The sequence below is a fragment of the Gouania willdenowi genome, chromosome 10 (genome assembly GCF_900634775.1).
Source record: "Gouania willdenowi chromosome 10, fGouWil2.1, whole genome shotgun sequence".
NCBI classification, from domain to species: domain Eukaryota; kingdom Metazoa; phylum Chordata; class Actinopteri; order Blenniiformes; family Gobiesocidae; genus Gouania; species Gouania willdenowi.
In genome coordinates this window covers 36,089,880-36,110,970 of record NC_041053.1, presented here as the reverse complement: position 1 = coordinate 36,110,970, position 21,091 = coordinate 36,089,880, and the positions used below count along the sequence as shown (strand labels likewise).

Here is a 21,091-nt window from a genome sequence, read left to right as displayed (position 1 = left end):
AAACATTAACCAGCAGATTAAAAATATGGTATTTTCTCAGATTAAAAATTAGCCAGCAGACAAATTAGCAAAATTTAGCAGGGGAGGACAAATTTCAAAAATAGCCAGCAGACTAAACACATGATATTTTAGTAGATTAAAAATATTTAACATTAGCTGAAAGGACAAACATTAGCCAGCAGACTAAAAACATTTAGATTTGGCTGGAAGGGACAGATTTCAACAGTAACCAGCAGATTAAAAATATTTGCAGCAGATTAAAAATATTTTACCTTAGTTAAGGGGACAAAATTAGTTAGCAAATAAAAAATTAAATTTAGCTGGAAGGACAGACATTAGCCGGAAGATTAAAAGTAGATTAAGCTGGGGGAACGGACTTCAACATTTGCCAGCAGGTTAAAACTATTTTACCTTATTTGGAGGGACATACAAACATTAGCCGGCAGATTAAAAATATTTAACCTTGGCAGAAACAAAAAGATTAGCCATATTTAGATTGAGCAGGGGAGGGGCAGATTTCAACATTAGCTGGCAAATTAAAAAAAATTCAACATTAGTTGGGGGTGACACAAACCTTTACCTGCAGATTGAAAATATTTAACCTAAACTAGAAGGATGGGCACAATTAGATTTAAAATATTCAACTTCAGCAGATTGGCAGATTTAGCTGGGGACAGATCTCAGCAGTTTACAAATATTTAACTTTAGCAGATTAAAAATGTTCAACATTAACACCATAATACAAATATATAACCTTAGCTGCAGCAGATTTCCACAATATAAATATTTAAAGTTGCTGGGAGAGATTATATAATCAAATCTTTTAGAAGATACAGTATATGCAGTCATTTCAACACATATACAATAGATACAGATGTTACAACATACAATGAATATAGTATATGTACATTGTAACATACAATCAATATTTTAACATTAGTACAATACAATAAAAACTTAAACCCACAACCCATGTGACAGATCCTGGTCCTTCTCAGACTGCAGGTGAATTGTTTTTCAGTCTTCTCGTCGATGTGGTCGTGGCCTCCCGTCACTTATCTGGATGCACTTTAACCTCTTTGATTCACGGTTCTTTGTTTCTTCTGAAAATATGCAATTCTTTTATTTCACAATTCTGTAAGTGGTCTTCTGTTTCTTCTTAAAATTCGCAATTCTTTAGAAAATTAAACGTTCTGTGTCTTTGAATCATTCGCAACTACTCTGAAAAGCAAAGGTTAAGCATTTTCACACAATTGATAATTCAAAACATTTTAGTCTTTCAAAGTAAACGCTACTAAAATTTGGCGTCATTCCTTACTACATCTTAACTTATTAATCTGTGCGGCGCTATTGTTAATCACGCCATAATGTTATTTGGATCAAACTATCACTTTGTCGGGTTTACAAAGACTGATGAACTTGGAACTAACGTCACGTCGCAAGTAGGCCAGGTACGCAAAACTCATTTGTCTGGATGCATCAACTTCATTTCTTCTGAAAATGAACTCTGTTTCTTCGGGAAAATTGGCAATTCTTCTGAAAATGAGCTCTTCTGTTTCTTCGGGAAAATTGGCAATTCTTCTGAAAATGAGCTCTTCTGTTTCTTCGGGAAAATTGGCAATTCTTCTGAAAATGAGCTCTTCTGTTTCTTCGGGAAAATTGGCAATTCTTCTGAAAATGAGCTCTTCTGTTTCTTCGGGAAAATTCGCAACTACTTAACGGTTAAGCATTGTCACGCATAATTGATAATTCAATAGAAATGTAAAAGAACTTTGAACATTGTTTTTTAGTCTTTTAAAGTAAACGCTATAAAAATTTGGCGACGGTCCTTATGTCTTAACTTTTTGATCTGTGCGGCGCTTTTGTTACTCACGTCATTTTTCGTCGGGTTACAAAGACTCAAACTTGACCTGACAACGTGACGCCGCAAGTAGGCCCGACACGCAATAAAAATTTGTCAAGTTTCTGTGGTAAAAATTCGTCAAATTTTAAACTCAGACTGCTACTATTTTTGGACTGAATAACCAACTATGACCACGATTAGTTTGATTTGCAGCTCAAATCATGACCCAGCTACAACACAAGCCACAAACCATCTATTCTGTGTTGGTTTAAACTGTGACTCATGACTAGTGTGTAGTGTGGCTAAACTAGGGTGTGTGTACTAGAGTGCAGTTTTAACCCGTTAAACTGAGGGTGTCAAACTTTTAGCAGTAAACTGAATTAATAAATTTGCGTGAAATGAGTTTGACACCCTTGGTTTAATAAACGGCTCTCGTACTATGAGATGTCTTCAATCAGCGTTGACCGATGTGCAAAGTTGATCCATGAGTGGCAGAGTGGGCCGACGGGTAAAGTGGAAAGGGAAACATCCTAGTCAATGAGACGTTGCAAAAGAAACCTGGGTTAGTCAAAACAATACAAAACCTTTGGTTAGTTAAAACAATGCAACAAGAACCTGGTTAGACAGCAGAACAGCCCAAAGATGGTGAGGAAAGGTCTTCGGATGAAAAGCATAATCCACTGTTGACATATGGAGCCTCACCATGATGAGGTTGTCCTCTGTCTCTGGACTGAAAGACAAAGTTTATTAAATTGCTTATCTTTGGATATCTAGGATCACTTTCAGTGAACATTTCTCTGGTTCTAGTGATATTGCCAAACACCTACCTGTTGGTGGGCCACACGCTGAAGGTGATTGGGTGGGGCATCAGGCGGTGGTAATGGTGTCGATTTGGTGGCACCCTCACTTGTTTTAAAGTCACCTTGGGATCAGCGAGGGATGGAAGGTCCTTGTTGAACACCAGCAGAGTCAGCATGGCCGAGACTATCAAAGCTAGACCCTTAAGTGACTTAATCACCAAGCGCTTGCAAGGAAAAAGTGGGTTAAAACAGAAAATTCAGACAGTAGAAATAATTAACCTTAGCTGGGAGGACAGATTAAAATATTTAAATTTAGCTGGGGACAGATGTCCATATTAGCAGGAACAGAAGAAATGTTCAACATTAGCTGAGACAGATTACAAATTCACCACCATGATACAAATATTTAACATTAGCTGAGACAGATTACAAATTCACCACCATGATACAAATATTTAACCTTAGCTGCAGCAGATTTCCACAATTAAAATATTTAACCTTAGCTGGGAGCGATATATATTATTTTATCATACAGATATTTTACATGTTTCTATACAAATATTTCTACATACAATACAGATATTTCTACATACAATACAGATATTTCTATATATACACACAATAGATACACATTTAAACATAGATGCAGCCATTTCTACATACAATAGATACAGATATTTCAACATATACAATAAATACAGTATATATACACACATTGTAACAGTGCAATACACTAACAACTTGAATCCACGTCCTATGTGACTAAAGTCCTGGAGAGGCTGGTCCTGGTTCTTCTGCAGGTGAATTGATTTTTTCAGTCTTCTTGTTGATGTGGACGTGGCCTCCGTCACTTATCTGGATGCACTTTTCCCTTTTGATTCATGGTTTGTTTCTTCAGGAAAATTTGCAATTCTTCTGAAAGTGAATTCTTCGTTTCTTCGGGAAAATTTGCAATTCTTCTGAAAGTGAATTCTTCGTTTCTTCAGGAAAATTTGCAATTCTTCTGAAAACGATCTCTTCTGTTTGTTCGATCAACTCGCAATTCTTCAGAAAATAAATGGTTTTGTTTATATTCAGAAAATTCGCAACTACTCGCTACTAAAAATTTAGCATTGGTCCTTATGTTTTAACTTTTTGATCTGTGCAGCGCTTTTGTTAATCACGTCATATTTCAATCAATCTATCACTTTTTGTCAGGTTTAGAAAGACTGATAATCTTGGAACTAAAAACGTGACGCGGCAAGTAGGCCAGGCACGCAATAAAATTTCAAGTTTCGGTGGTAAAATTCGTCAAATTTTAAACTTAGACTGCTACTATTATTAGGGTGAATAACCAACTATGACAATGATTGGGTTTGATTTGCAGCTCAAATCATGACCCAGCTACAACACAAGCCACAAACCATCTATTCTGTGTTGGATCAAACCGTGACTCATGTCTAATGTTTGGTTAAGTTGTGATAGTGAAACACTAAGATAGTCTATGGTGATTACACACCGAGTAAAATAACATTAATTTCAGCTGTAGTGTGTGGCTAAACTATAGGGTGTGTACTAGGGTGCAGTTTTAACCCGTTAAACCAAGAGTGTCAAACGTTTAGCAGTAAACAAATATTAGTATAAATTATTTTACGTGAAATGAGTTCGACACTCTTGGTTTAATAAAAACCGGTTCTCGTACTATGAGATGCCTTCAATCACCAAACGTCCAGAGTTGACTGACGTGCAGAGTTGATCCATGAGTGGCAGAGTGGGCCGACTGGCAAAGTGGAAAGGGAAACATCCTAGTCAATGAGACATTTCAAAAGAAACCTGGGTTAGTCAAAACAATACAAAACCTTTGGTTAGTTAAAACAATGCAACAAGAACCTGGTTAGACAGCAGAACAGCCCAAAGATGGTGAGGAAAGGTCTTGGGATGAAAAGCATAATCCACTGTTGACATATGGAGCATCACCATGATGAGGTTGTCCTCTGTCTCTGGACTGAAAGACAAAGTTTATTAAATTGCTTATCTTTGGATATCTAGGATCACTTTCAGTGAACATTTCTCTGGTTCTAGTGATATTGCCAAACACCTACCTGTTGGTGGGCCACACGCTGAAGGTGATTGGTGGGGCATCAGGCGGTGGTAATGGTGTCGATTTGGTGGCACCCTCACTTGTTTTAAAGTCACCTTGGGATCAGCGAGGGATGGAAGGTCCTTGTTGAACACCAGCAGAATCAGCATGGCCGAGACTATCAAAGCTAGACCCTTAAGTGACTTAATCACCAAGCGCTTGCAAGGAAAAAGTGGGTTAAAACAGAAAATTCAGACAGTAGAAATAATTAACCTTAGCTGGGAGGACAGATTAAAATATTTAAATTTAGCTGGGGACAGATGTCCATATTAGTAGGCATAGAAGAAATATTCAACATTAGCTGAGACAGATTACAAATTCACCACCATGATACAAATATTTAACCTTAGCTGCAGCAGATTTCCACAATTAAAATATTTAACCTTAGCTGGGAGCGATATATATTATTTTATCATACAGATATTTTACATGTTTCTATACAAATATTTCTACATACAATACAGATATTTCTACATAAAATACAGATATTTCTATATATACACACAATAGATACACATTTAAACATAGATGCAGCCATTTCTACATACAATAGATACAGATATTTCAACATATACAATAAATACAGTATATATACACATTGTAACAGTGCAATACACTAACAACTTGAATCCACGTCCTATGTGACTAAAGTCCTGGAGAGGCTGGTCCTGGTTCTTCTGCAGGTGAATTTATTTTTTCAGTCTTCTTGTCGATGTGGGCGTGGCCTCCGTCACTTATCTGGATGCACTTTTCCCTTTTGATTCGTGGTTTGTTTCTTCGGGAAAATTTGCAATTCTTCTGAAAGTGAATTCTTCGTTTCTTCGGGAAAATTTGCAATTCTTCTGAAAGTGAATTCTTCGTTTCTTCGGGAAAATTTGCAATTCTTCTGAAAGTGAATTCTTCGTTTCTTCGGGAAAATTTGCAATTCTTCTGAAAGTGAATTCTTCGTTTCTTCGGGAAAATTTGCAATTCTTCTGAAAGTGAAGGGTTTTGTTTATATTCGGAAAGTTCGCAACTACCCTGAAAATTAACTGTTAAGCATTTTCACGCATAATTGATAGTTGAATAGAAATGTAAAAGATCACTTTAGAGCATTAATGTTTTTTAGTCTTTGAAGTACACGCTACTAAAATTCAACTTTTTGATCTGTGCGGCATTTATGCCAAGCGCGTCATGTTATTTCAATAAATCACTATTCATTAGGTTTACAGCCACTGTTAAACTTGGAACTAACAAAACGTGACGTCGCAAGTAGGCCAGGCACGCAATAAAAATTTGTCAAGTTTGTGTGGCAAAATTCGTCAAATTTTAAACTCAGACTGCTACTATTATTTGAGTGTATAACCAACTATGACAATGATTGGGTTTGATTTGCAGCTCAAATCATGACCCACACAACACAAGCCATCTATGCTGTGTTGTTTCAAACCGTGACTCATGACTAATGCTAGACTAAATTGTGATAGTTAAACACTAAAGTAGTCTGTGGTGATTACACAGAGTAAAATAATATTAATTTTAGCTCTAGTGTGTGGCTAAACTATAGCGTATGTGTACTAAGGTGCAGTTCTAACCCGTTAAACCAAGAGTGTCAAACTTTTAGCAGTAAACAAATATTAGTATAAATAATTTTACGTGAAATGAGTTTAACACCCTTGGTTTCATAAATAACGGTTCGTACTATGAGATGCCTTCAATCACCCGACGTCCAGAGTTAATCCACATCCGAAGGTAATCCACGATCCACGCCCGAAGGTAATCCACATCCGAAATTAATCCACGACCCACCACGTCCGAAGGCGACCCACCACGTCCGAAGGCGACCCACCACGTCCGAAGGCGACCCACCACGTCCGAAGGCGACCCACCACGTCCGAAGGCGACCCACCACGTCCGAAGGCGATCCTCCACGTCCGAAGGCGACCCATAAGAGGCAGAATGGGTTGACGGGCAGCATCGACCAATATACAAAGTAGAACCACGGGCAGAGTTGGCCCATAGGTAGAGTCGACCCACGTACAGCCGCCGTTGAAGCTCAGAAAGACTGAGTGATGCACAGCCGCACTTTAAATACGTTTCTAATCAAGGGAAGGAGCTTCACCTGTGACCAGTGGGAGGAACTCAATCGACTCACGCTCATGTTGCATTCAAGGACACTCGGAAATCTGCCACTCCAGTGTTGCAGACGCATACTAAAAATTAGATTAGATTAGATCTTTATTGATCATCTCGCAGTGGAAAAATGTACTGTCATTGGAGCTCAGGTCAGATAAAGTGCAGCAAAAAAAAAACAAAAAAAAAAACAGAAGGCAACACACAGAAAAGACACCCGAAAGAAAGTGCAATGAAGATAAAATAAATAATACAATAATAGAGGCTTTATATAATAAACATAGTTTTTAAAATTGAATGTATCTTAGCATTTAGTACATACCTGTCAAGTATTCCGTTTTGGCCAGGAAAACTCCTTTATTTTACCCCTCTTTTCCGCCATCGTCCCGTATTAGCATTTTCACGTATATATCCCGTATTTTAATGTAATAATAATTAAAAGATGCCTTTCTAAACTGAACGCCGTCACTAGCCTCGCGAGAACTGCCACCTGAAATGGCTTGGGTGGCAGTTATCGCGAGATTAACACAGACAGCGGCAACAAACCCGGAAACAACTCAGAAGAGAGACGATGAATGAGTGCCACAAATATACACTCCTTTCTTTCAAAAAGTGTTAAAGGATGTAAAGTCTGCAACAAATGTGTCTCATAAGTCATTAGTGAATGTCAGAGAACCACAGTGAGCATGAGAAATTAAAATATGTAATGAAAATAAGACGTTAATGTTTAACTTCAAGACAATCAACATGAAATTAACAGTAAATATACAATGTGTTGACTTGTATATCCACTGTAAGTATATTAAATAAACACATGTGCTTCATATACCCATTTATGTTTTAATTTAGGCTGTTTTATAATTTAGGAATTAGGGCTGGGCAATATATTGAGATTCAATATATATATATAATTATTTGTATCAAAATACTAGTTGCTAGTCTCTGCTTTTACTTTCCAGAACAGTATGTAAAGCTCAATTAAATGGACTAATGAGTGCGTCCTAACCCAGACCTTCCCCATGACAAGCCACACGACAGAACTCACTCACACGTGCTGTCCCTTACAGGAGAAAGTGGCACATATTGTGCAGCTGTTTGTTAATAAATGTGCCTGCGTGGCATTTTGCATCAGCAAATTTAACCCAGAATTGTTTTTCTGCTCAGACTTCATTTGAAATAAAATTATCTAGATTTATATCATATATCACCATTTTTAGAAAATATATTGAGATATATATATCACCCAGTTCTAGTAGGAATGTTCACAGCATTTCAATGTTAATAAAGGTCGGCCAACTAGATTCTAATCACCTAATTGTATTTAGTAAGTGCATGACAAGTGGGTATTTTAGATTTCTTGTACACTTGTCTTAAAATATAAGGGATACTGGAGCTTGGTTGGGCGGGTGGGACGGCTCGTAGCGGGCGCCTGAAAATGTCCCTATTTTTCAAATCCAAAACTTGACATGTATGATTTAGTATAGCATTCAGCGGCCATCCATCCATCCATCCATCCATCCATCCATCCATCCATCCATCCATCCATCCATTTTCTGACCCTCTAGCCCCTTCTTTCAGGGTCATGGGGTTCTGCTGGTGCCTATCTGCAGCTCTCAATGCGGGGGTACACCCTGGACAGGGCACCACCTTTGTTTTATTGATGTGTTAGATGAATTGTATGATGTATATTAAGGGTGTTTTCATGCGTGTAATGTTTAACTGTATTATGTTAAAAAAAAAGACATTCTTGTGTGTGGTAAAATAGAGCAGAAATAAACGTGGGCGGAAGCAGTCTTTGTGGCACTTTCAAGTGTTTCTACTGAAGAGTCCAAATAAGTTACAGGTTTTGGCAACAGAAAGAGGGATTAGGACAAAAAGACCGTATAGTATCCCCAAAGTCTCTGATCATAGCAGCCAGACTATTAAAGGGAAATCTTTAGGGAAGGGTTTTTTTTTTTTTTAGTGAGCTTCTTATGTAGAGCTTCAGCTCACCCTCGCTGCAAGCCTCTGTGGTGCATTCGCCCTCAGATCAAAGAGCCCAACCCCGATCCCAAGCATGCAAACACAGTGAAACATCTGCAGTAGAATGCAGGACATTCCCCCAGAGGATTATCAAAGAGGACACATTAAAACAAACTCCTCCACACTGTCAGCCACACCCCTGACCACTTATGCTCTGACCAGTTCAAATCCACATCTGTGCTGGTACAGAAGGGGAAGAAAGAAAAAAAAAAAACAACTATCGGTTTTGATCTGATCGTGAGAAACATGAGAACACATTTTTTTAACCCTGCACATTGTAAATATACTCATAGTTATGAACAGAAAGGGAAAAGGGTGAATTTTCTTCATATTCAACAAACATTTGTTGCACCCTTTAAAACGACAATTCTTGGAAAACCCAATGACTTTAATAAAACATCACATTTCATGTCATTTAAATGGTGAAAAAGATTATTTAAATATTTAAAAGAACAAGAAGTAATCAATGAAATGTTTTATACCATTATGGCTCTATTTTAATGAAAAGAAAAGCCTTAATCAGCAGTTCCCAACCAGGGGTGTGTGTAGCCCAAGGGATACATGAAGAATGAATTTTCACATGCACACATCCAGTAATAATTAATTGTGGCACGACTCTTTAAAATACTCCAAAAGGTGAAATTCAAAATCTAAAACAGCCAAAACATCAGAAAATGTTGAGAAAAAGGCTTAAATTTGTGTTTAATGTGTTCTCAACCTTGGGGTCGGGACCCCATTTGGAGTCTCAAGGCACTGGCACTGGGAGGAGTGACTATATACTATATGGTGTCATTAATAATACACTTCCTGGATTAGAGTGGATATCATTCAGATGAATAAATAAATGTGATTATCACAGATTCGCAGAACAATGGACCATCATTTTGCTGACTTTAAACTGGCAAATAATGGCATGAAAAATTGTGAGTGTGGTTATATGGGCAAAAAATAAGAATGAAATATGGCGAAATAAGGTTAAAAGTGACAATAATGGGGCAACATATGTATCATTTGGTGGGAAAAGTGGTGGAAGTGCCCATAATGTGCAGAAAAGGCATTGGAATTTGATGGAGACGTGGCAGAAATGGGAGTAGCAAAAATGCATCAAAAGGAGCCAAAATAAGGCAACAAAAAGTGATGAAAATAGGTTAAAATATGGCAAGTTTGATTTAGTGGCAGAAAAAGGGTAAAAAATAAGCAAAAATGGGCTTAAATTGTTAAAAAAAATATTATTAGTTTCTTGAAAGCATCTGGCGACCCCCTCCTAGTGTCTAGCAACCCCAAGATTGAGAACCCCTGCTCTCGTGGACGTCTGCCTTTAAGGAATAATATTTCTATGTATCTCACTTTGACTTTGTAAAGGTACGTCATAAAAATAAAGCAACGCCTTCCTATCCATGAGTGGGTCAACGTGGCAACGACTGACAGCTCCGAGCTGCGCTTTGTAGGCGTTGCGTTGCCATGGTTATAGGCATCCCTGACTGATACAAAGGAAGAGACCGCATCTTTTAGCTGACTGTATGCAAGCATCCCCTCAGGCTGCACACACACACACACACACACACACACACACACACACACACACACACACACACACACACACACACACACACACACACACACACACACAGCTGTTTTAGCTGTGTAAAACTTGTTTGTCAGACAGACACTCTCTCTCTCTCTCTCTGGCTAAAACACAGAAGAAAAGAGAAAGAGAAAAGAGAAAAGAGATAGAAGTCCGTACTTTGGTCAATCAAAGCCAGCTGTTAATGTAACAGCTGTTCTACCTCCACTATACAGGACATTGAGTGAAAAATTAACTTTATAATGAACCTCGCATCATTAGTGAAACTCTGATGCTTCATGCGTGTGTGTAATAAGTCCGTGTGAATGTCCACATGTTTTTGCTTCCCTTCATCCACTCTTTTCATTACATCCGTGTCTTTTAAGGCTCTTATTAAATAAATAATCTCAGCTCGAGTCTGGCCGGCCATCTTGGATTATATCTTCACCAGCCCATCATTGAGGCAAGTCGCGCATGCACAGAACGCTCGGAATTAATTTGAAGCAGAATTCAGTTTACAAGAAAGAGGAATTATTTAATTCAGAATTAAAATTGGAACAAACCAGTCACCTAATTTGATTTTAACTTTTATTCTGAATTAAATTTGCATTAGGAATTAGGTGTTTACAAGGTCAGTTTAAAGCAGATTTAACTTTTATTCTGAATTAAAAAGGAATCAAAGCTCCCATGTAAACATGGCCAATTAAGTTTTGGAACAGCTCTTTCACAGTGAAAGTGACGGAGAGAAGAATCTGTCAAAGACAGAGGATTTTATTGGGCTGTGATCCTGTTTCCCTAAGTGTTCCCTTGTGTCTCCTCCCCTTTGTCTTTTTGTCTGTGTTTCAGTAGGGTGTGTGACTTCTTCAATCAAGCACCTGGTGACTCCTCAACAAGACCCTGGTTTCTCTACTCATTGCCAGATTATTCAGTCTAGTGGTAGCTACGATCGGCTGCGCTTAATATTTGTTAGAGTTTTTTTCCCAGTGTTTTTTCTCCTGTGGATTCTGATGGATTTTCTCTCCTGTTGACCAGATTTCTACCGGCGTCATCTCCTCCAGTTTGCTTCACCTGCAAACCATGCACTCCACTAACCCTCTGCCTACCTAAGCAGATTATCTCCATCAGTCTCCTCCACTCAGTCTCTACCTGCCCACCAGTCAGCCATCCATACCAAGCTTTGCAATAAAACCTCAAACCCTTCAATTTTACTGCCAGAATAACCCCAAATATGTCACAAAAAGGAGATACAAGTAAATAAGTATGTTTATGAGAGGAAAGAGAGGGTCACCAACATCAATTGATATGGTTCATTCTGTGAGAGTCATGAATGTGCACCACAAATTCGAAAAATATTTGGATGAAAGAGTTCTAAAACTGAAAGTTTGACCTGATGGTGGCACTGCAGGAAATGTCATATCATCACCACAACTAATAGGGTTCATACTCTAGTGGTCGTTAATGTTGTCAGAAAATTTTAGAAGATTTGAATGAAAACTTTTCAAGATAAATCAATTGTAATTTAAAGGTTTGTCCTGATAGTTACGCTAGAGAACAGGTCAAGATTTCATTATTAAGGGGTTATTTATGTATTTAACAAATAAACAAAGTGCCTGGTCCACAATTTTCTGAAAATCATTTTCGAGAGCAAATATCCCTGAGGTCAGATTGACCCTAAATGTAAAATTGTGTAATATTTGAGGTTAATAGGAGGGTTATAGGTGTAAAAATGTATGATTCAGGTAAAATGTTTATTATCAATGGGGCTTTTAGAATATCTCATGAGATTAATTACCTCACATGTAATGTGAGACTTTTTTACAAATGCTTTGTTTGCATTACTCGTTTTCCTCAGGCTCTCGTTGTGCAGAATCTGCTGATGATCCAGCCAACACAATAGTTACATCCATGCATTATCATCAAGTGATGCAAAGCCATTTAAATTATTTGTGCATGTTGTAATTACGTTTTTAACACGTTTCCAGCTCTGTGCGCATAATGAAAGGAAGTTGTAAACAACTGTCCAGAGCTACAAGGACATTTGGAAATCTGCAGAAACTCCCAGTCTGCTCACATACATACGTATATATATATATATAAAAATTTAAAAGCGTGGGGTTTATATGTATATGCTGGCAGCTCTGCTCAGAGACTATATAAATTGTTACCAGGCAACCACAATAAAGAGCTGCTGGGTCTGAAATTACTTCAATGCAGACTTCATTCACAGTGAAGTTAAAACCTATTCCCAATATTCAGTAAAAAAAAAAAAAAAAAACCTTGGTGTTTTCACATAATCAGCAAAAAATGAAATGTATTACATAGGCCACTGTTTATGGGATGTTTTTACATTGCAATAAATAGCAATTTCATCAAGATTTCTGTCTTGCTTTTAAGATCAACATAAAAATGGTTGCCAAGCAACAGTTGATGACAATAAATATGACTGTAGAGAAGGATAAATATAGTTTTGCAAAAAAGAAAATATCCTATGAAGTTAGAAATTCAAAATAAAACCACTGGAGACCATACATGGACAACTGTCGGCCCAGGAACCACATGTGACCCTCAATCTAGTTTGAGAGGCCCCCCAAAGTAAATGAACAAAATGACATCAAAAATACACAAAATTACTACAAACACATACAAAATTACACAAAGCTATACAAATAGGACAACAAAAATAATCCAAAAACACAAAAATACAAAAAATAACAGCAAAAACATACAAACAACAAAAAGAGTCATTAAAATAATGACTCCAAAAACACACAAAATGACTCATAAGATGCATACAATCAGAAAAATATACAGAATGAGAGAAGAATATACAAAATGACAGCAAAATTACTCAAAAAACACAAAAAACAACTACCAAAATACACAAAATGATGACAAAGTTACTCCACAAACACACAATAGAACAACAAAAAACACTGAAACATAACAAAAAACGACCCTGAAAAAATACAAAATACAATAAAAATACACAAAATGACAACAACAAAAAATATATACATACAGTAAATGACTCCAAAAACAAGGCTAACCAGTTAAAACACTTCATAAAAGGGGAGAATGAAGAGAGTAAAAAACCTTGAGTCTTTTCTTTTCTTTTTTTTTTTTTTGTAGGTAAAAATGATGCTTCAAAAATGACAAAGATGAATTTCTTCCATCTGTTCTGGTGGAGTCGCACTGTGAAAGCACCTGTGTAGGACAAAGCCAATTACAGAGATCTTACGAGGCAATTTATAATGAAAAAAAAACACACACACACACACAGAAAGAGCCAATTTGACAATTATAGCATATTTCCCTTCATACCTGCTCCTCCTGCTTTCTCAGGATTAAAATATTAAATCTGATATCAGAGGTTTAAAGAGTACTGATATATGCTACTCAAGCAGGGGTACTGCTACTTGATTGAAATTGTACTCAAGTACAAATACAAGTAAAATACTCAAGTAAAAGTAGCTCAATTAAATAGTACTCAAAGTAAAAGTTACTAGTTACTTTACCCCCCAGTGTTTATTTTTGGCACGGTTCCCTTACATACAGTAAACATCTCGTGTATAAACTTAAAAAGGAAGAGACCAAATCTTGCACAGTTGGAACTTAAACATTTTATTTTATACAGATGCATTTGTGGAAAATAAATTGTCAAAAAGTACAATGCTTTTTAAAATAAAATAACACAAATGATAACCAAAATAAATTTTTTTTTTTTTTTTTTTTTTTTCAAGGCTCTAATTATAGCTACGTTTATGAACTCTATAACTGAGAAGGTGCATTTGATTGTTGTCTAGTTATTTCATTTTATTTTGTAGTTTCACAATGTCCGTTGATCATTTTAAAACAAAAAAATGTCATAATTCAGTCAGTCACGGTTGGGTGTTGAAATGTAATGAATTTCTTTACTTTTTCTGAAACCATACTTAAGTACAAGTAAAATTACTGATTTATGAATGTACACTAAAAAGTACACCATAAAAGCAACTCAATTACAGTAACGTGAGAACATTACTTTTACCTCTGCCTGAGACGACATTAGGTAAAATCTTTCCGGCTGAATGCGCAGGCAACAAGCACGAAGGGTAAAAGTGAAAAGTGAGAAATGTATAATTTGTCTTTGTCAGGACACCACAGGAGTTGTTTATTTTCCCAGCCTCAGCCATTACTGCTGCAGCCTGTGGCAAATGATTATGTCTCCATGCATGCATCGGGTTTCGCTGCACACAAGCAAAATGAGCCCTTTTTGGAACCAAATTACCCTTTTTACTTAATTTCAAAAATAGGCATTTTCTGTTTGTTTTTTGAAGTTCTTTTTTTATTTTTTAGTTCGACAAGCATTGCATCTTTTACCATCTTATGTTTTGGTGTAGTGTAATTATAGTGTATGCACCCACGCATTGAAAGAAATAGCCCAGCCTCTGTGTGGGGTCAGGAGGATGGCAGACAGTGTCTGTGCACATGGTTTAAGTCTATCTTCTACAACAATCACAGATAAATATTTATTGGTTCAAAACATCTGAAGGAGTTTTCCAAAATGTTGTAAAAACAGTCAAATTAAATTCTCTACTTGTAGAAAATGTCACCGTTTGATAAATGATTGTGAGTTTTTATTTCACTAAATCCAATAAAGCAAGTGTAAAACTTGCTCCGAGGCTATACAATGCTTTTCGACAGTGTTGCCAGGCAACACAAAGTTACTCAAATGCTTGTATGTAACAATAAAACTGTTTTTGAGTTTTTAGTCTGACATCAGTAAGTTGATTTCAGATATATCAAACACATTAATCTTATTATAGTGTTGGACTGAGCTGAGCCTTTTGTTTGGTTTTCTCACTTTAAACAACTAAAAATGTCCTGGAAAATCTTGTCTGAATAAACAACACCTCAAGTTAACAAACTGTTAAAAAAAAAAAAAAAGACAAAATTTATCTACTACTATTACATGGAAGTCAAGTGAAACTTCAAAGGAGCCATCAAAGGCAATCAGCAGAAGTCCTTTGAAGAAAACTGGCAGTTGACAGTTGAAACATGTCGGGAGATAAACATTTCCTAAAAACCTTGTTTGAATAAACAAAACCTCAACTTACTGTTAAAAAGAAGAGAAAATGAAAAATGAATATAGATAGATAGATAGATAGATAGATAGATAGATAGATAGATAGATAGATAGATAGATAGATAGATAGATAGATAGATAGACAAATAAACACAAAAAGACATATAAAAAGGTCTAACAGTCAAGTTTTAAAAGTGCTTCCAGAGCTGATAATTCAAACAATTTTAAAAATAGAATTTTATTCAGTTTTTACCTACTTTTTTTTATCACCCGACATTTCAGGCCCCATTTTAATTCCAGGCGACCCAACATGGGGTTCCGACCTGAAGATTGAAAAACCCTGCCCTAAAGTGTGACATTGACGTTGTTGATGAAATGTATTTGTTGCTGATTTTAAATATTTTTGCGGTTGATTGCAATGTTGTTATTGATTTTTAAGATGTTATTATGTAAAGCACATTGAATTGCCTTGTGTATGAAATGTGCTATACAAATAAATTTGCCTTCTTTTTATTGTTTCCAGCATATATATATATGAAAATTAATAATCTATTCAAATGTTTATTCAGGGCACCTTGTATTTCTGCCATCCATGGAGCAACCTATTATTACATCACACTAAACATTTCTCCATCAAATGACTCATAACGCTGTGCATTCATGTCAGTGCAGACTACAATAATGATGTCAACTAACAATTGAGTTTCCCACCCTGACAGCAGCAGCAGCGTTTATCTCAAAGTGGTGGACATCTTGATTTAAACTGATGCTGCTTCTCTGTGACAGCTGCTGCCAGATGACAGCAGTGGGCTTTGCTCAATGTCCCCAACCATTGGTTACCAGTGCAACACTGCCACCTATAGGAGTCAAGAGAAAATATACTGCTTTATTTATCTTTCTTTGGAGCCTTTTGCTCAAAATGAACATGTCAAAGGTCATCACCATGGATTGGCTTTTGTGTTTGGTATTGACAGCTCTTCAGTGGTGTCTTTGGAAGAAGAAAAATAATGTAGCAAGTGTTTCACAATTTGACAAGGGGCATGTGTGACAATATGTGACGGGTTGTTCATGTGCGTCTTTCCATGCATGGGAGCAACTTTTAGCAACAAACCACGTTTAAAAAATGTATGTGATTTTTTTTTTTACATTACTTTTGACCAGATTTTTAGCAATATTTGTGAAATTTGTAATTTTTTTTCTCATAAAAATATAATTTCAATGTTCAATCTAAATCTAAATTTCAAATGTTAAATGTTGAACGTAAATCCAAATGTTAAATCTGAATGTTAAATGTTAAATATTAAATCTAAATCTAAACGTTAAATAATAAATCTAAATGTTAAATATTAAATCTAAATCGAATTGTTAAATCTAAATCAAATTGTTAAATGTTAAATATTAAATCTAAATCTAAGTGTTGACTATTAAATCTAAATGCTAAATCTAAATCTAATTGTTGAATATTAAATACTGAATCTAAATCAAAATGTTATATTTAAGTATAAATATTATATCTAAATCTAAATGTTGAATATATATGTGATATTTAAACATAAATATTATATCTAAATCTGAATGTTAAATTTAAATGTTATATTTAAATGTAAATGTTAAATCTAAACGTTAAATCTAAATCTAAATGTTAAATCTAAATGTTATATTTAAATGTAAATGTTAAATCTAAATATTAAATCTAAATCTAAATGTTAGATCTAAATGTTATATTTAAATGTAAATGTTAAATCTAAATCTAAATGTTCAATCTTAATCTAAATGTTAAATCTAAACCTTAATCAGAATCTAAATGCGAAATGTTAAAAATCTGAATCTAAATGTCAAATCTAAATCTAAATGTCAAATCAAAATGTTAAATGTAAATAATATGAGGTGTCAAAAGTCTGAATCTAAATGTCAAATCAAAATGTTAAATGTAAATAATATGAGGTGTCAAAAGTCTGAATCTAAATGTCAAATCAAAATGTTAAATGTAATTATTATAGGGTGTCAAAAATCTGATTTGCTCTGCTACGCATATTTCATTGTTTTCAAATATTTGATGATGTGACTTTTGGAAAAAGAAGCAACCTTGTAATGTGTATAATAGTGCATCTTAATCTTGTTCAGAACATGCTTATCCTTTGCAGAATTGAAAGGGGTTACACAGTTTTTTGTGAGGTTAACTCAGAGACACACATCTGCAAGTCATTTATTCTGACGACAAATATAGAAACTTTATGTTTGAACTGTGGGAAGATGCTTGAGTATCTAAAGAAAACACAAAAACGAGGATGAACTGCATAAAAAGGTTGAATGAATGGATGAATAGGTGGATAGATGGATGGGTGGGTTTTCTTCTGAATTATCAACAACATCACCACTGGCAAATGAAACTCTTAATTACATTCTGTCTGTTCAAACGTGGGTGTTTGCAACGACATACTCAGAAAAAGCGTTATTAGCAGCCGTGGGTTGTGCCAAAGCCGACAGACACTGGGATGCGACCCTGGTGCTTTGCAAGTACTTTTGAAATCCCAGTTGCATAGCAACGCACCCCCGTGTACTGTTAAGCTTCTCTACACCAAAGAAACAACTGTCACTTAAGCGTCACACGCAGTATTTTTCTCCCACCAGTGCTCGGATGCTGATGAGGGAAACAAACAGAATCCCATTTAAAAGAATGAGTTCACTAATAAAAAAAAAAGGTTTAGAAAAATAAGCAATTTTGTAAATGACGACAAACTAATACACAACACAAGTTTGTGTATTTGTGATTGATGTCTCAGAGGTGGATGAGCTTCAGTTAATGAATGAAATGTTTACTCATCTCATCAAGGATTCATCTCACATACAGACGATAGCACTTTAATAACCGTCTGTGCCTTAATATCCTCAGTGGCTCCAACACACAGGCACACATGAAGCCTATGAATGCATAAACACGTACATTGTATATTTATTCATACCTTAGTGCAGCGATGGGCAACACTATCACAGCCGGGGCCACAAAAATATGATTGTATTTGTTCCGAGGGCCACAATTATGAACATGTATGTCTGCATTTAGAATAATGAGCAATCTGAGCATTAATAAAGGGAGAAAAAGGGTTTTGTCAGTTTTAAGTCATTTTTATGTTTTTGGAGTCATTGTGTATGTTGTTTTTTGTTATTTTTTGTTTTCTTGTTGTAATTTTGTGTATTTTTCTGTCATTTTCTGCATTTATGTTGTCGATTTGTGCGTTTTTTTGATCACTTTGTGTTTTTGTTGTTGTTTTCTGTGTTTTCCTGTCATTCTGTTAACCGTTTGTGTGTCTTTGGAGCTATTCTGTAATGTGTTGTTGTTTATTGTGTGTGTGTTTTCGTAGTCATTTTGTTTGTTTAAGTGGTTGTTGTGTCTGTTTTGGGAGTCATTTTGTGTATTTTTTGTGTGTTTTTGTGTACATTGTAAATGGACTAAATGGACTTGATTTTATATAGCGCTTTATCACCACACTGAAGCAGTCTCAAAGCGCTTTACATATCAGCTCATTCACCCAATCCCTCTCACATTCACACACCAGTGGGACAGGACTGCCATGCAAGGTGCTAGTCGACCACTGGGAGCAACTTAGGGTTCAGTGTCTTGCCCAAGGACACTTCGACACATAGTCAGGTACTGGGATCGAACCCCCAACCTCTCGATCAGAAGACGACCCACTACCACCTGAGCCACGGTCGCCCCCCATTGTGCATTTTGCTGTCGAGTTGTGTGTTTTGGGAAGTATTTTGTGTATTATGTTGGGCTTTATATTCCTTCCAACTTCTTGAAATACAATATTTTGGGATTTGTTTTGGGGGCCGCACAAAATTAGACCAAAGGCCACATGTGGCCCCCGAGCCGCCACTTGCCTACGTCTGCCTCAGCGAGTTAGATCTCTGTCCTCAGGGCCACAGGAACAAAGGCAAACATCAGAAAGGCAGCTGCACAACAAACCCTCCCCATTTTATTTAACAATGAGACTCATTAGAGCAATTAGAATGAAGCTATTATCAAAATTAGGCTTGATTCATGAGGAGTTCTATTATGCTCTAATTAATTTTGTAAAATGAAGAGCAAGCACGTCATGTTATCTTCAATAATATCAAAAGTTTGACGTGAGAAGGGCCCTGGGTTTTTTTTTTTTTTTTTGTCTTTAATATTTATGATTATTACAGTTTTAAAACATGTGATAGCACATTTCATGTTATTTTTACGAATGTCAAAGAATAAGTTATTTTTTTTCCAATAAAGGTGACATTATTGGTCCAATTCGCTGAAATGTTATTGGAATAAAACTTTTTTCATTCTTTCCTCCAAGGGGTGCAACAGAAAACATTTGAAAACCACTGCCCTACAGTTACAAATTAAATTGGGACAGGAAATACCAAGAGTAAACCTGAATCGACAACAATATGTAATGAAATTAGGCAAATTAGGCCCACATTTAAAGGGATATTAAATGTGTTTGAGGCTAAATGATGATATAAATGATTCCAAAGACATTTCTTACACAAATTAGCAACAAAATGATTTTTTTTAAAGCTTTATGCTGGTCATCTATATCAGGGGTTCTCAACCTTTTCAGCCCGTGACCTTCAAAATAAAGGTTCCAGAGACCGGGGACCCCCACTAGGTGGTTGAACACAGACATGAACATTAAAGAACAGTCATATGGAATAAAGGGGAGAGATTTTTGAGGACCATCCATAAAGTCAGCAAAATGATGGTCCATTGTTCTATGAGTCTGTGATAACCACATGTATCTATTTATCTGAATAATATCCACAGGAAGTGTACTATCATTTGGACCATAAATATCATAAAGATGTAAATCTATGTTTTAATCAGAAATAAAATGGGTTATAATTGATTAAAAAAAATGGTAAAAAAGGTGGTGAAATGGGATTTTAAAAACCACAGAAATTGGCTGCCAATTAGAGTGGCCAAAAATGAAGAGAAAAAGTAGTAAAAAAAAAAAAAAAAAAGAGGTTAATATTGTAAATATTGGAACAATTAGTTTAAACTGGCAAATAATAGCATGATAAATCATGAATGTGGTTAAATTAAAATAATTAATCTGAAATATGGTGAAAAGAGGATAAAAGTGACAATAATGGGTCAACGTTTGTGACATTAGGTGGAAAAGTGGTAGAAAGGGTTTATAAGTGCCAAAAATGTCTTGAAAGTGGAGAAAAGGTATTGAAATTTGATGAAGAAGTGTCAGAAATGAGAGTAATGGAGCAAAAATGCATTAAAAGGAGCAAAAATATTGCAAGAAAAAGTGATGAAAATAGGTTAAAATATTAAAATATGGCAAGTTTGGTGTAGTTAACCCCAAATGGGGTCCTGACCCCAAGGTTAAGAACCCCTGTACTAAAGCATGCACCGTCAGAGTATGTGGAGACATTTGATTAATTTAACAGGACAAATTCACCAGTCATTTATAGCCTGATTCACTCATCTACTCTCCTTAATGTCCTAATTGTGTCCAGCGGAGACAGCGTATAGGACACGCCCATCTTCCCTCCTTTATGCTGACAGTGGTCTTTT

The 21,091-nt window shown here is 35.9% G+C and overlaps 1 long non-coding RNA gene across 1 annotated transcript; it reads right to left on the bottom strand.

Moving 5' to 3' along the window:
• Positions 1-4,317: 4,317 nt before the first annotated feature.
• Positions 4,318-5,297, bottom strand: LOC114471349 (uncharacterized). The gene is made up of 3 exons (XR_003674961.1): positions 4,725-5,297; positions 4,513-4,627; positions 4,318-4,427 (listed from the first exon to the last, which is right to left on the bottom strand). It is a non-coding gene; the product is annotated as an uncharacterized LOC114471349 (long non-coding RNA).
• Positions 5,298-21,091: the final 15,794 nt, after the last annotated feature.